The 16,152-nt window shown below is 33.3% G+C and overlaps 1 pseudogene across 1 annotated transcript; it reads left to right on the forward strand.

The window, feature by feature from the left end:
* The first annotated feature begins 685 nt into the window (after positions 1-685).
* LOC143245325 (protein Dr1-like) lies at positions 686-8,417 on the forward strand (annotated as a pseudogene). Its single transcript, XR_013025571.1, has 4 exons — positions 686-1,004; positions 2,302-2,515; positions 6,061-6,224; positions 7,485-8,417. The product of XR_013025571.1 is annotated as a protein Dr1-like (transcript).
* Positions 8,418-16,152: the final 7,735 nt, after the last annotated feature.

A 16,152-nucleotide genomic window follows, 5' to 3' on the forward strand; every position in this document is an offset into this window, starting at 1 on the left:
AGTTTGTATTAGTAGTTAACAATAAATGTAAAAAAGCATAGTTTCTAGTACGTTTCTTGGTCAATTACTGAAGATTGTTTGTTTTGAATTTCGAGAAAAGCTACACGAGGGCTATCTGCGCTCGCCGTCCCTAATTTAGCAGTGTGAGACTAGAGTGAAGGAAACTAGGCATCACCACCTACCTCCAACTCTTGGGCTACTCTTTTACCAACGTATAGTGGGATTGACCGCACATTATAACGCCCCATGGCTAAAGGGCGAGCATGTTTGTTGTGACGGGGATTCGAACCTGCGATCCTTAGATTACGAGTCGAGCGCCTTAACCACCTGACCATGCCGGGCCATCACTGAAGAAAACCACCTTGAACATTCTCTAAAAAAGAGTTCTCTCTCACTATTTCTAACCTACATGCTTTAAATTAAAATCACTCAGTGTATTCGAAGTTTCGATTTACTGCTTTTTCATGAGTGGATATAAATAAAAGTTGAACTTTAAAATGCTCATAAATGTATTATTTTGCTGAACATTTAGTTTTTCTTTCAAGCGAATGAGAACAATGTCTTCTATGTACCGAATAAATATATATATACATATTAAATTTTAATGCCCTATAGGTACTGAACCAAAACATTTGATTGCTTTGTAAAATATTAATGTACATGCATTGCTACAGAGGGCGCTCCAGAACAGCAAGATGACGCTCTCATGCTAAGGCATAAATGGCGGACAAGAAAGAATTGAGGGCGGAAGGGGAGTTTTTAGTTAGACTAGGGAGGGTTGTCTCCCAGCTTTTTAATAATTGGTTTTACCTAATGTTTGGCTTCAGTTTGATTTGGTTAGTAAGAAATAGCTATTAAATTCAGTATAAATTATATTTATAATATACGGGATTAGTGCTTCTATTATAATTTGAAGTTGTGAAAGAAACGTAAGCTGAGTTGGACCATTGTTGGATAAGACAAACTGTGCTGTTGCAGTGCTAGGCCTTATCAACAGAAATATGGTAGTTATTGTACTATTTGTAGTGGTATATCGTATGTTACCTAGGGTAAAGCGTAGAAGGATAAAACTAAGATTTACTGTAGGTATATAAAGCGCGCTTAACATTTTAAATCAGAAAAGAGTTTATTTACGTTGTAAAATATCTTTTGTCTAGTTGAAAAATTAAAATTCATTCGTCATTTGCCCCAATTTTTTAATTTTTTTCTTCTGTATCTGATCGTATACAAATGGGGAGGACTATTTGTTCTGGCGTGCTTTAATGCATTTCCATCAAAGAGGTAGAAACAAGAATATTTTTAGTTTAGCAGCTTAATATTCATTATTTGAAATAAGTGAAACTTTAAAAGTAATTAAATAACTGACTTTGGTTTTGGTGATTGCAGTTTTGTACCAACAGCCAGCTGAATCATATCAGGGTATTTGGTACAAGTTAGTTATGAGTTTTATTTATTTATTTTATGTTATATTCTAAAATCGTCATATAATTGTTTCCATTTGACTAAATACAAGACCATTATATATCGGTTATTTAACATGTGTGCCACAAATTATAGAGATTTTCACTTTTCTGAAATTTTAGTTTAATCTTGTATTCTGTATTTTCATGGTTCTTATTTTATTATGATAAAATAGCATTTATATAGTGATTTTAATGAATTAGTTTCATTAATGTGTGTTAAATCAGATACAAAAATTATATTAATTTTGAAGTTTCTGTTAAGAGTTAAAGTTTAATCTTTTTAGTTAATGATAGTACATCTTAAGAAATACATTTGACTTTGATGTTGATTATAGTTTCAAGGTGAAAGTCATTACTGAGTGCTTTGTAGGAAAAATGAAAATAAGTTAATGAAACAAGCATTGGAAGTGTTGTTCCATGAAGAGTTTACATGAACATTATGATCTGAAATGTAATTCAAAACTACGATTATGTAATTGTCATCCGAATAATTTCTTGCCTAACTATGGATAAAAATAATAGAATTATATAAATACTAAAGCTACCTTTTCTCGGGTTATTTTTCTGTTGTGTTAGATGCACGTGCTTGTTTATCATGTTAAAAAGTTGCATGATGCAAAGAAAAGACTAACCTTATATATGCACAAACGGCTCGTTTGGGTTGAGAAATATTTTTACGTAAATTTAGGTCGTAAATTCTCATGTTACAGTATGAGAATTGAACCTAGAAATTTAACCATGTTACTTTAAATCACTTTCGAGGCTGCATCAGACTTCGAATGTTGTAAGAAGCGAAATGGCATTACTTACATAACACTGATGTTTGACGTTGTTTTAGAATAATGGCAGAAAATGATGAAGACCTGACTATACCTAGAGCTGCAATGAATAAGATGATCAAAGAAATTCTTCCACATGTTAGAGTTGCCAACGATGCTCGTGAACTTATCCTCAACTGTTGTACTGAGTTTATCCATCACATCGCCACTGAAGCCAATGAAATCTGTAACACTCAGCAGAAAAAACCATCTCAGCTGAACATATTTTAGGAGGTTTGTAGTTTGTTTTTTAAAACACGTTTGCTACTTTGGGGCTCAGTATTGTTCATGGTGCATAGGCTACTGACAACTGACAGAAATTCAGGACTGTGATTGTTTGTGTCCTACAATTGATAACATTATATGTATTACTTACTGAAAGCAACCTCAGTGAAATATATAGATATTGGTTTATGTAGTGCTGTGATAGAAAATTAATTTTAAAGGGAGGTTTATACTGACTTGATAATACTGTCAGGAATGGCTCCTTCTAAAAACATTTTTATTACTAACTTATTGGTAATTGTGATGTTTTATTTTACCAACATTTAGTCTTACCCATGTTCCAGCAAGCTAGGAATTGGAAGCATCTTTTTAAATTTTGAAATAAAAATGCACATTTAATGTTATGGAAAGTGACTTTTGAAAACATTTGACAGACTTATTACATTATGTAACACAAATTTTGTTCCTGGATAGTATGTGTTATTTCTTAATCACTTATGTTGTAAAAGTACAGAAAATAACCATTATTCTCTTCAAACTTTGCTTTTGTGACATGGATAATGAAATTTAGAAATTAACATATTTTCTATGTAAAAACAGACAAATTTGCACATTTTCATTTACATAAGGTCTGAATAAAACAACATATGAATCAAGATTTACATGTATTTATACTAAAGTTATACAAAAATGTTTAGAAGTGAGTAGTTTTTCGAGATTTGTGACTGTAATGTAAATCACTTTCACATATCAGACCCCAAATATAGTCTCCCATCATGTTTTCGTTATACGCTCCCAGGTCACAAAAGCAAAGTTTGAAGAGAAAAATAGGTCTTTTCCATTTACTTTAGACATAAGCAACTGAGAAATAACACTTTCTGTCCAGGAACAAGAAAAAGTACAAATTTTGTAACATATTGTTATTTCAAAAAGTATATTTCAAATTTTTAAGTTGTTCAACACTCAAGACACATACACAGATTGTTTTGAAAATTGGATAATATGTTGGTCATTTTCTATTGTCTTCCTTCTCTTTATAAAGACATGAATATGTTATGTTTGGCATTTCACTAATAAAATCCCTTTGTTTGAGTGGACATTTGGGGTCAACTCCCTTAACTTTGAATGTGTTAAACATTATGATTTTAGAGTAAACCACTTTGTTTGCTACTTTTAAAATATATTATAAAATCAGCCCAAAAGAGTTATTTCATACATGTTAAAAAAAACGTATCTTAAGTGCAGGTTTTAAATGTCTTTGTTTTTACAATTACCTCCACCACAGGTGGACAGAGGTTGTTTTATTCCAGTGTGTGTCACCAAGTTTTCTCAAATGATTGAATGAATTTGAACAAAAATTTGTGTATGTTTTGACTATGACCCAACTCAGAATTAGTTTTTTTTGAGGATCAGACTTGCAAGATTTATAAATCTCTGCATCTTAACATGGGTACCAATTTTTCACTACTTTTTGTTTTATAATTTTATTAATTATCAGTTTTGAGTAAACATGTAGAATATTATTAAATGTTCCTCACTATACTGCCAAAAATGGCCTGTACCTATTAAGAACAGATTTGAGCTAAATGTGACTAAGGATGAGTGATGGAAGTATACTCTTCACTGAGAGTTCTTCTAGTTTTATTTATGGAATGTGTTTTCAATATAAGATCATTCAAATCATTATTGTAGTTAAAATCCACCAAATCTGAAAATATCTTTTTCACCACAACTTTAATTTGCATAAATATTTTGTACATGTTGTCAGTTGGTCAGAAATTGAAGGTAAAAACAGTTACGGAAAAACAAATGTGTAATTATACACGTTTTACAGTTTTATTATATAATGTGTATCAGAAGACATTTTGTATGTGTTACACAGTTTTCTAAAAACATTCATAACTCCCAGATCAGTAACTGGTATTTTGTTTAGTTAACGTATTCGGGGCTAAGTTTTCATGTAAACCCAGGGCTTGGACTTTTGTTTGTGTTATTAAATAAAGTGAAAAATATGATATTAAATTTCTTACTTACTCCACTGGTGGTCATCATTTGCATATTTTGTAAACAAAAGAAAATCATTTGTAGAAAGCTTTCCGTGCCCGTTAGTGTAGAGATAACCATGCAGTCACCACAATTTTAAATATCTATTCAGTAATGCTATGAATCCTTTGTTACTAACAAAACATGTTTAACTACCATTGATAAAGGTACTAATAGCTTTATTTAAAACGTATTGCAATTAGCAGTCATTAACCAGTTTATTTGGGTACTTTATTTTAAACATAAGTATAGAAATAATCGAGCCAGTAAGTATTTGACTTGTAAGAATGTTTTACCATACTAAATCTTGCCAAGCTTATCTTGTATTTTCTTATCAGAAACAATTCCTGTAGATTTCAAACAGACATTATTTGCATGAAAATATTTTTGCAAGTCAAAGACGACCCTGAAGAAACTGTCAAAACCAAACTTCAGTATTCCCCATTGCAGGCCTTGAGCCAAGATACCAAAACAGTTTTCCCATTAACAACTTCATTTATGTTACTGTGACTTGGAAAGTGTAATTTTTGATATATTCAGTTGTATTTTAAACTTTCTAGCTATTTCCAAGGCGTTTTATCAGACCACTTTATGTGACATCATAAGGAGTGGAAACCAGGGCACAAAGAAAAATTAAACAGTATAAAGAGAAGTGAATAATATAATCTTAAACAATTAATATCTTAGCAAATTTAATGATGTTTCTATGGACGACTGAAAACCTCAACAACTGCTTTGTTTAGACACAACTCTTGTTTGAGTTGTGCAAAAAATGAAACATTTGAAAATGTGTTTTTTATATATTTTTTTTAAACTTCCCGAAGTAAGTGTTACAAAAGTTGCATTTTTTATATTCTAAATATCTAGAATTGACTTAAAAAATTGTGGTCCAATAAATGGAAGCATCACAAAATTATTTCACAGAGGTTATTCTTCAAAGACGCTCGGATACTTATTTGTGTTTACTGTGCTGTCATAAAGTGCTTTAAGAAAGCCTAATACAGTAGTGATGCATTATTATCTTTCACACTGTTGTAACATGATTTTCCATAATTTTTGCATGTTAACTTTCAAATGTATTTATTCAGAATGTTACAGCAATAATTGCTTGGCTACATAAAACTGTACACATGAACTAGGATTAAAAAGAACCATCATGATTAGGTATAAGTTGTGAGGATGTTCAACCACTAACTTACTTTTGTGAAAATATATTACCTAAAGAACTGGTTTTGGCTTTCATCTGATGTAGCATTATTAAATTGATGGTCAGCTGGTGTTTGCTACTTACAGAAAACAAACTGTTAAACAGGATTTCCAATGGAGATAAACTACAGAAATGAAATATATCAGACTTACATTATGTGTATATTTGTTCTCAAAGTGCCTTGTTCTTGTAGAGTGTTAGTAGATAAAGCATTCTCAGTATGTGCATTTCTCTTCACCAGTTATAAGGATGAAATATATGATACATAACTATTGAATAGGTACACAACATTTGTGTTCTTTAGCATTAGAAAGTCTGGGCTTCAGAGAGTACAAACACGAAGCAGAAACGGTTTTGAAGGACTGTAAGGCTGTTGCTGCCAAGCGTCGCAGACAGAGCACACGGCTGGAAAACCTTGGAATACCTGAAGAAGAACTCTTACGACAACAACAAGAACTGTTCGCAAAGGTAGTGTTTATCGCACAAAAATGTTTCTCAGCAACTGTGAAAAGTCTTTTGACATTTTGGTTGTTAAATATTATATGTAATAGTTAAGAATTTCATGGATTGTTAGAGATTAGAAATTGGCTACGTAACACTTGTGTTGGGAAGACATAGAAAATGGAAGATGTTCATGTGAGCCATGTTTTGAGAATGCTGAATATTATAGTAAAGAAAGCAAATATGTGCAAGAATAGCTTTGGTGACATAGAAAGGTTGGATCCATACAAGACAATAAAAAGTATTTTTGTTTCTGGATTGATAATGCTGTTAATGTCTTATAGATATGAACTTAATGTTTTAGGAAATTTTTTTTCTAATAAAAAGGTATTTTTACTTTTCAAATTAACTACTAACAGTTAGCTTTGGATTCCTTATGCCTTTGTTGCAAGATATTTGGAAGGTTACCTTTAGATGCGATGGTGAGGGTTGTTTAAGCTTGGCATACCTACACAATATAGTATACTAAAGACCTTTATCAGATTTGTTTTACTTATTCGTGTACATATGGCTTACTGTATACAGTGGAGCGCTGTTAAGCCACGGTATATGGGGGGGTCAACCTGCTTAACCGTGGCTTAAACCTTTGTGATTGAAAAGCCGAAGTCGCCAACAGCTCCGCCGAGGAGCCTCATCCGTGCCATTGTGTGATCATTATATTATTTATCGAATTAAAAAATAATACTTTAATTATTGATAACTTTTTTCATGGATTTACTGCGGATTAACTTTAATGTATGGAGAGGTGTGATTCGGTAACAATGGCAGCCTCCATAAAGCTGACATAGAGAGCCGATAAGGTAGATTAACGGTCGATTTCTATTGTAATACATTTTATTTATTTCCCAAATTAAAGGAAATCCTTTTTAAATATCCCCTTGAAGTTATAAAGCCAGGATTAAATTCGTAAGCCGCGTTTTTACACATTCTTAAATTAGCGGTGAGCCGAGATAATCCTCACTCACAAGACTTGCTACAGCGGCTTAAGCAATTTCTCGGTTTACTGGGCCGCAGCTTAATGTCACTCCACTGCAATCCAGGGTTAAAATAGAGTTGTTTCTTGTCTTCAAAAATTTGTTGCAGGTAAACTGTCCAAAAGACTTGAAGATTTGGGTAACTTTGTAAGTCAGTGCACATGTTTACATACACGTAAAAGTATTCTATCCTACTAAATCTAGTAATTATAAATCTCGTATCTTTAAATGATAGCATACTTGTACTTTGTAGGCTCGACAACAGCAAGCTGAGATAGAACAACAGCAGTGGTTGGAAATGCAACAGGCTGCTCAACATCAGTTGATGTTACAGCAACAGAATTCTAAAACTGAAGATGATGATGAGTACTGAAGGAATAAAAATACAGACGTTAACATGAAACAGTCAAGAGGAGGTATCAACACTATTAAAAATACAGACGTTAACATGAAACAGTCAAGAGGAGGTATCAACACTATTAAAAATACAGACGTTAACATGAAACAGTCAGGAGGAGGTACCAACACTATTAAAAATACAGACGTTAACATGAAACAGTCAGGAGGAGGTACCAACACTATTAAAAATACAGACGTTAACATGAAACAGTCAGGAGGAGGTAGCAACACTATTAAAAATACAGACGTTAACATGAAACAGTCAGGAGGAGGTACCAACACTATTAAAAATACAGACGTTAACATGAAACAGTCAGGAGGAGGTACCAACACTATTAAAAATACAGACGTTAACATGAAACAGTCAGGAGGAGGTACCAACACTATTAAAAATACAGACGTTAACATGAAACAGTCAGGAGGAGGTATCAACACTTAAAAATACAGACGTTAACATGAAACAGTCAGGAGGAGGTAGCAACACTATTAAAAATACAGACATTAACATGAAACAGTCAGGAGGAGGTAGCAACACTATTAAAAATACAGACGTTAACATGAAACAGTCAGGAGGAGGTATCAACACTATTAAAAATACAGACTTTAACATGAAACAGTCAAGAGGAGGTATCAACACTATTAAAAATAGACTTTAACATGAAACAGTCAGGAAGAGGTATCAACAGTAGACAACATTTATCAAACTTGTAGATGATGGATTTGCAAGATATTCTTTGTACAGTTGTGAAAAATAAACATTTTCAGGTTTACCCAATTATCAAACAAATTTTGTCGTACTTGTTTTATTCAAAATTTCTTTTATTTTGAAACTTTCCTTACTGCTATTTTACCTGAAATAAATGTCGGTAGTGAAAGCATGTTTTGACAATAAACTTAGAAAATAAAACCTCTGCAGACAGTTTCACTATTGCTACTACTAGCCCTGATGAAGCAGAAGTTATGTAGTAAGGAAAGTTGTTTTTTTTCTAACATTATGAACAAAATGTCTAAATTCTTCAATCATACACTACAAATTGTGAAATGCACAGCCTTGTGCAAATTAATTGAAACAAATGGTCATTTTACAATATTTTCAGCATGGCGGCCGGTGTAGGCCCTCTGGCCCCACTGATTTCCTTTAATAGTCATTTTTTCACACAAACACCATCATTAGCTGTGTTTTGCAGTACGGTTGATCTATTTTTGGGATATATGACGAAATTTTGAGGAATATTACGTCATTCAAAATTGCGTTAGAAGGGCAAGAAGACCAGTCAAAAAACAACTTACCAACTCAATGAAGAAAAAACGGTATCAGTGAGGTTTGAAATGCAAGAACAATGGAGGAAGGTGTTATTCAGTGACAAGACTCATTTCTTCATACAGGGTCAAAGAAGTCTGCATGTTCGCAGATCTCCAGGTGAGAAACTTTGAGAATCTCACATCAATCAGTTCGTAAAACATCCCTTGAAGATGTTTTGGGGCTTTTTCAGCTACTATGGCGTCAGAGTCTTACATATCGTAGAAGGTATGATGCGAGGGCCACAGTACATCAAAGTTTTGCAGAGAATAGTCGTTCCAGAATTGAAAAAGATATTTCCAGATGGATCTGGCATTTTTCAGCAAGATCTGGCTCCGTGCCACACATCAAAACTTGTGAAGAATTTTATGACTTCAATGCAAATAAAGGTGCTGGACTGGCCTGGAAACTCTCCATACTTAAATCCTATTGAAAATCTTTGGGCGATTTGTAACGAAAGACTTTGGAGAAAAGACTGTACTACAAAAGATAAGCTAATTGAGGTGTGGTACCCAAGCAGATTAATGATCTTCTGAATAATAAAAGTGGTAATATCATGTAAAAGTGGTAATATCATGTATTTATTTGCGAGTAATTTTTGGATTCTCAGAAATGCAAAAAATTGAAAAAATCACAATTTTCAGTCTTGTTTCAATTAATTTGCACAAGGGTGTATATTAATTCACGTACAACTCCTGACAGTTTTTTTACTTCATTATAAGTCTAGGAGGTAATAATTTGTTGGTGCTATGCTTTCATTAAGTTTGAAATACTGTAGGCTTGATATCTGAACTGAAAATGACGTGTTATCTGCTTATACCTAAAGAATTTTAAATTTTTGTTGCATCTTTCCAGAAACTGAAATTTAGTAAACACTTCATTACAAATACACTTTGAGCATACATTAAAAATGTCAAATTTAAAAGAACTAATATTTTATTCCACTTATCCCTTCAAATATAGTTTCACTTATTTTTCTTTCCTGCTTCTTTCACCTAATAAGTAACAAAAAGGCTGTTTTTTTTATTTTTTCAAACATTAGTGCAAGATCATAAGTTATAGATCCATACATGATGAAAACCTGGTGCCTTTTACGTTGTTCTAACTCGCTTATCACAGTTTAAAGTGCTGTTGTGTGTACACAAATATTTTAAGCGAGATCTGTAAAGCTGCTGTTTGTACATACAAATACTTCAAGTATCGTTTGTGGAATGTTTTTACATGTACATACATTCTCAATTAGAATTTTTAAAGCTGTTGTGTGCACATACAAACAACTTGAACAGAGCAATGTCCATTGTGATAAGCAGTCTTAAAAAAAACAAACTGTTTTTAATAAGCACTATGAAGAGCTGAAAAGTGTTCTACCCATACCTGACGTATAGTAAGAAAACAGTAATATTTTCTTTAGAAAAATACCAAATGTTCTCTTCGTACTTTTGACTCCATTAAATCCAAACATTGCGACTGAGTTATAAGCACCTGCTCTGTTGATATAAAACCATATAAAAATGAGCTGTCAATAAAGTGATTCTATGTTGACATGTATCTGTACATTAAAACTTAAATTTTCTGTAATTTGTTTAATGGCAGATATCCATACTTTCAATTGGTTTCTAATTTCATAGTCCTGTGCACCACAAATTGTGGTTTTATGTGACTTAGGTTTAGTTACTACTTGCTTTTCTATGCTGCAAACAAATGTAGTCATTTTTTTTAGTCATTATAACCAGTTTTTTTATACACAAAAAAAATTAATTTCTTCAGTGAATATAATTCTGTTACATCAACATGACTAGAACAAGATTGGAATTTCATCTCTGTCTCATACAAGTCTTATGGTTAAATTCTTAAAGGAAGAAAAAAGTTACATATTTAACTCTATTAAAGTGAGTGACATTAATTATTTGATAAAGTATCTTAAACTAGATTGTTTCTAACAGTTAATGTTTGATTTTTAATAATCCAAACAAAAATCTGCAAACTGTATCTGTGCTCCCTGAATGTTAGAAAGTTTTAAGAGTTCAGAAGTGTCATTGAATGGTAACTTTCAAGTTTGTGAGTACTAACTCATGGTATGGAGCCAGTAGATTAACAGATACATTTGTAACATTCAGCATATTGTATTACATCATACAAGACTACTGGAGCAAAACATATATTTGATATTTCTAACTAGTTAAATCACTTGCCACTGACCAAGGAAGTAACTTTTATGTCAGTGTTCAAAATACTCCACATTGTTCAATGTATGCTATGGGCCAACATTGGTGTAACCAACAACTGTAATCTCTACGACATTTAATTCAAGAAGTTTTTTAACACATCGAAGATTTCGAGCAAGGTACATATCGTCACATTCTCTAAATCATCTGATGTTTAGTACCAAAACATTTCCACAGAGGACATTGCAATACAAGAACAGGACCACAGTGCACACTAACAACAGATGTTTACACACAACAATTTACACCATAACATATTTGCAATTTGTCTATTACAATCCAAGGAATTATTTCTAGTAGTATTAGATCATATCATGAATTGATATTTAATACCATAACATATACAGAGGATATTAATACCAAAAGCCAATCAGAGGCCATTTAATATCATAACACATCCACTGTGGACACTACAATATTAGGACATACAGTGTAAGAACACAATCACAGTGGACAGTATACTACTAGGACTTACCCAAAAATATTTAATACCAGAACACATCCACTGTGGACACTACAATATTAGGACATACAGTGTAAGAACACAATCACAGTGGACAGTATACTACTAGGACTTATCCAAAGATATTTAATACCAGAACACATCCACACAGGGCACTACAATATTAGGACATACAGTGTAAGAACACAATCACAGTGGACAGTATACTACTAGGAATTATCCAAAGATATTTAATACTGGAACACATCCACTGTGGACACTACAATATTAGGACATACAGTGTAAGAACACAATCACAGTGGACAGTATACTACTAGGACTTATCCAAAGATATTTAATATCAGAACACATCCACTGTGGACACTACAATATTAGGACATACAGTGTAAGAACACAATCACAGTGGACAGTATACTACTAGGAATTATCCAAAGATATTTAATACCAGAACACATCCACTGTGGACACTACAATATTAGGACATACAGTGTAAGAACACAATCACAGTGGAAAGTATACTACTAGAACTTATCCAAAGATATTTAATATCATAACACATCCACTGTGGACACTACAATATTAGGACATACAGTGTAAGAACACAACCACAGTGGACAGTATACTACTAGGACTTACCCAAAGATATTTAATACCAGAACACATCCACTGTGGACACTACAATATTAGGACCTACAGTGTAAGAACAAAATCACAGTGGACAGTATACTACGAGGACTTATCCAAAGATATTTAATATCATAACACATCCACTGTGGACACTACAATATTAGAGCATACAGTGTAAGAACAGAATCACAGTGGACAGTATACTACTAGGACTTATCCAAAGATATTTAATATCATAACACATCCACTGTGGACACTACAATATTAGGACATACAGTGTAAGAACAGAATCACAGTGGACAGTATACTACTAGGACTTATCCAAAGATATTTAATATCATAACACATCCACTGTGGACACTACAATATTAGGACATACAGTGTAAGAACAGAATCACAGTGGACAGTATACTACTAGGACTTATCCAAAGATATTTAATATCATAACACATCCACTGTGGACACTACAATATTAGGACATACAGTGTAAGAACACAATCACAGTGGACAGTATACTACTAGGACTTATCCAAAGATATTTAATATCATAACACATCCACTGTGGACACTACAATATTAGGACATACAGTGTAAGAACACAATCACAGTGGACAGTATACTACTAGGACTTATCCAAAGATATTTAATATCATAACACATCCACTGGGACACTACAATATTAGGACCTACAGCGTAAGAACAGAATCACAGTGGACAGTATACTACTAGGACTTATCCAAAGATATTTAATACCAGAACACATCCACCGTGGACACTACAATATTAGGACATACAGTGTAAGAACACAATCACAGTGGACAGTATACTACTAGGACTTATCCAAAGATATTTAATATCATAACACATCCACTGCGGACACTACAATATTAGGACATACAGTGTAAGAACACAATCACAGTGGACAGTATACTACTAGGACTTACCCAAAGATATTTAATACCAGAACACATCCACTGTGGACACTACAATATTAGGACATACAGTGTAAGAACACAATCACAGTGGACAGTATACTACTAGGACTTATCCAAAGATATTTAATACCAGAACACATCCACACAGGGCACTACAATATTAGGACATACAGTGTAAGAACACAATCACAGTGGACAGTATACTACTAGGAATTATCCAAAGATATTTAATACTGGAACACATCCACTGTGGACACTACAATATTAGGACATACAGTGTAAGAACACAATCACAGTGGACAGTATACTACTAGGAATTATCCAAAGATATTTAATATCATAACACATCCACTGTGGACACTACAATATTAGGACATACAGTGTAAGAACACAATCACAGTGGACAGTATACTACTAGGAATTATCCAAAGATATTTAATACCAGAACACATCCACTGTGGACACTACAATATTAGGACATACAGTGTAAGAACACAATCACAGTGGACAGTATACTACTAGAACTTATCCAAAGATATTTAATATCATAACACATCCACTGTGGACACTACAATATTAGGACATACAGTGTAAGAACACAATCACAGTGGACAGTATACTACTAGGACTTATCCAAAGATATTTAATACCAGAACACATCCACTGTGGACACTACAATATTAGGACATACAGTGTAAGAACAAAATCACAGTGGACAGTATACTACGAGGACTTATCCAAAGATATTTAATATCATAACACATCCACTGTGGACACTACAATATTAGAGCATACAGTGTAAGAACAGAATCACAGTGGACAGTATACTACTAGGACTTATCCAAAGATATTTAATATCATAACACATCCACTGTGGACACTACAATATTAGGACATACAGTGTAAGAACAGAATCACAGTGGACAGTATACTACTAGGACTTATCCAAAGATATTTAATATCATAACACATCCACTGTGGACACTACAATATTAGGACATACAGTGTAAGAACAGAATCACAGTGGACAGTATACTACTAGGACTTATCCAAAGATATTTAATATCATAACACATCCACTGTGGACACTACAATATTAGGACATACAGTGTAAGAACACAACCACAGTGGACAGTATACTACTAGGACTTATCCAAAGATATTTAATATCATAACACATCCACTGTGGACACTACAATATTAGGACCTACAGTGTAAGAACACAATCACAGTGGACAGTATACTACTAGGACTTATCCAAAGATATTTAATATCATAACACATCCACTGTGGACACTACAACATTAGGACATACAGTGTAAGAACACAATCACAGTGGACAGTATACTACTAGGACTTATCCAAAGATATTTAATATCATAACACATCCACTGTGGACACTACAATATTAGGACCTACAGTGTAAGAACACAATCACAGTGGACAGTATACTACTAGGACTTATCCAAAGATATTTAATATCATAACACATCCACTGCGGACACTACAATATTAGGACATACAGTGTAAGAACAGAATCACAGTGGACAGTATACTACTAGGACTTATCCAAAGATATTTAATACCAGAACACATCCACTGTGGACACTACAATATTAGGACATACAGTGTAAGAACACAATCACAGTGGACAGTATACTACTAGGACTTACCCAAAAATATTTAATACCAGAACACATCCACTGTGGACACTACAATATTAGGACATACAGTGTAAGAACACAATCACAGTGGACAGTATACTACTAGGACTTATCCAAAGATATTTAATACCAGAACACATCCACACAGGGCACTACAATATTAGGACATACAGTGTAAGAACACAATCACAGTGGACAGTATACTACTAGGAATTATCCAAAGATATTTAATACTGGAACACATCCACTGTGGACACTACAATATTAGGACATACAGTGTAAGAACACAATCACAGTGGACAGTATACTACTAGGAATTATCCAAAGATATTTAATACCGGAACACATCCACTGTGGACACTACAATATTAGGACATACAGTGTAAGAACACAATCACAGTGGACAGTATACTACTAGGAATTATCCAAAGATATTTAATACCAGAACACATCCACTGTGGACACTACAATATTAGGACATACAGTGTAAGAACACAATCACAGTGGAAAGTATACTACTAGAACTTATCCAAAGATATTTAATATCATAACACATCCACTGTGGACACTACAATATTAGGACATACAGTGTAAGAACACAACCACAGTGGACAGTATACTACTAGGACTTACCCAAAGATATTTAATACCAGAACACATCTACTGTGGACACTACAATATTAGGACCTACAGTGTAAGAACAAAATCACAGTGGACAGTATACTACGAGGACTTATCCAAAGATATTTAATATCATAACACATCCACCGTGGACACTACAACATTAGAGCATACAGTGTAAGAACAGAATCACAGTGGACAGTATACTACTAGGACTTATCCAAAGATATTTAATATCATAACACATCCACTGTGGACACTACAATATTAGGACATACAGTGTAAGAACAGAATCACAGTGGACAGTATACTACTAGGACTTATCCAAAGATATTTAATATCATAACACATCCACTGTGGACACTACAATATTAGGACATACAGTGTAAGAACAGAATCACAGTGGACAGTATACTACTAGGACTTATCCAAAGATATTTAATATCATAACACATCCACTGTGGACACTACAATATTAGGACATACAGTGTAAGAACACAATCACAGTGGACAGTATACTACTAGGACTTATCCAAAGATATTTAATATCATAACACATCCACTGTGGACACTACAATATTAGGACATACAGTGTAAGAACACAATCACAGTGGACAGTATACTACTAGGACTTATCCAAAGATATTTAATATCATAACACATCCACTGTGGACACTACAATATTAG

Source organism: Tachypleus tridentatus, chromosome 2 (assembly GCF_004210375.1).
Source record: "Tachypleus tridentatus isolate NWPU-2018 chromosome 2, ASM421037v1, whole genome shotgun sequence".
NCBI lineage: Eukaryota > Metazoa > Arthropoda > Merostomata > Xiphosura > Limulidae > Tachypleus > Tachypleus tridentatus.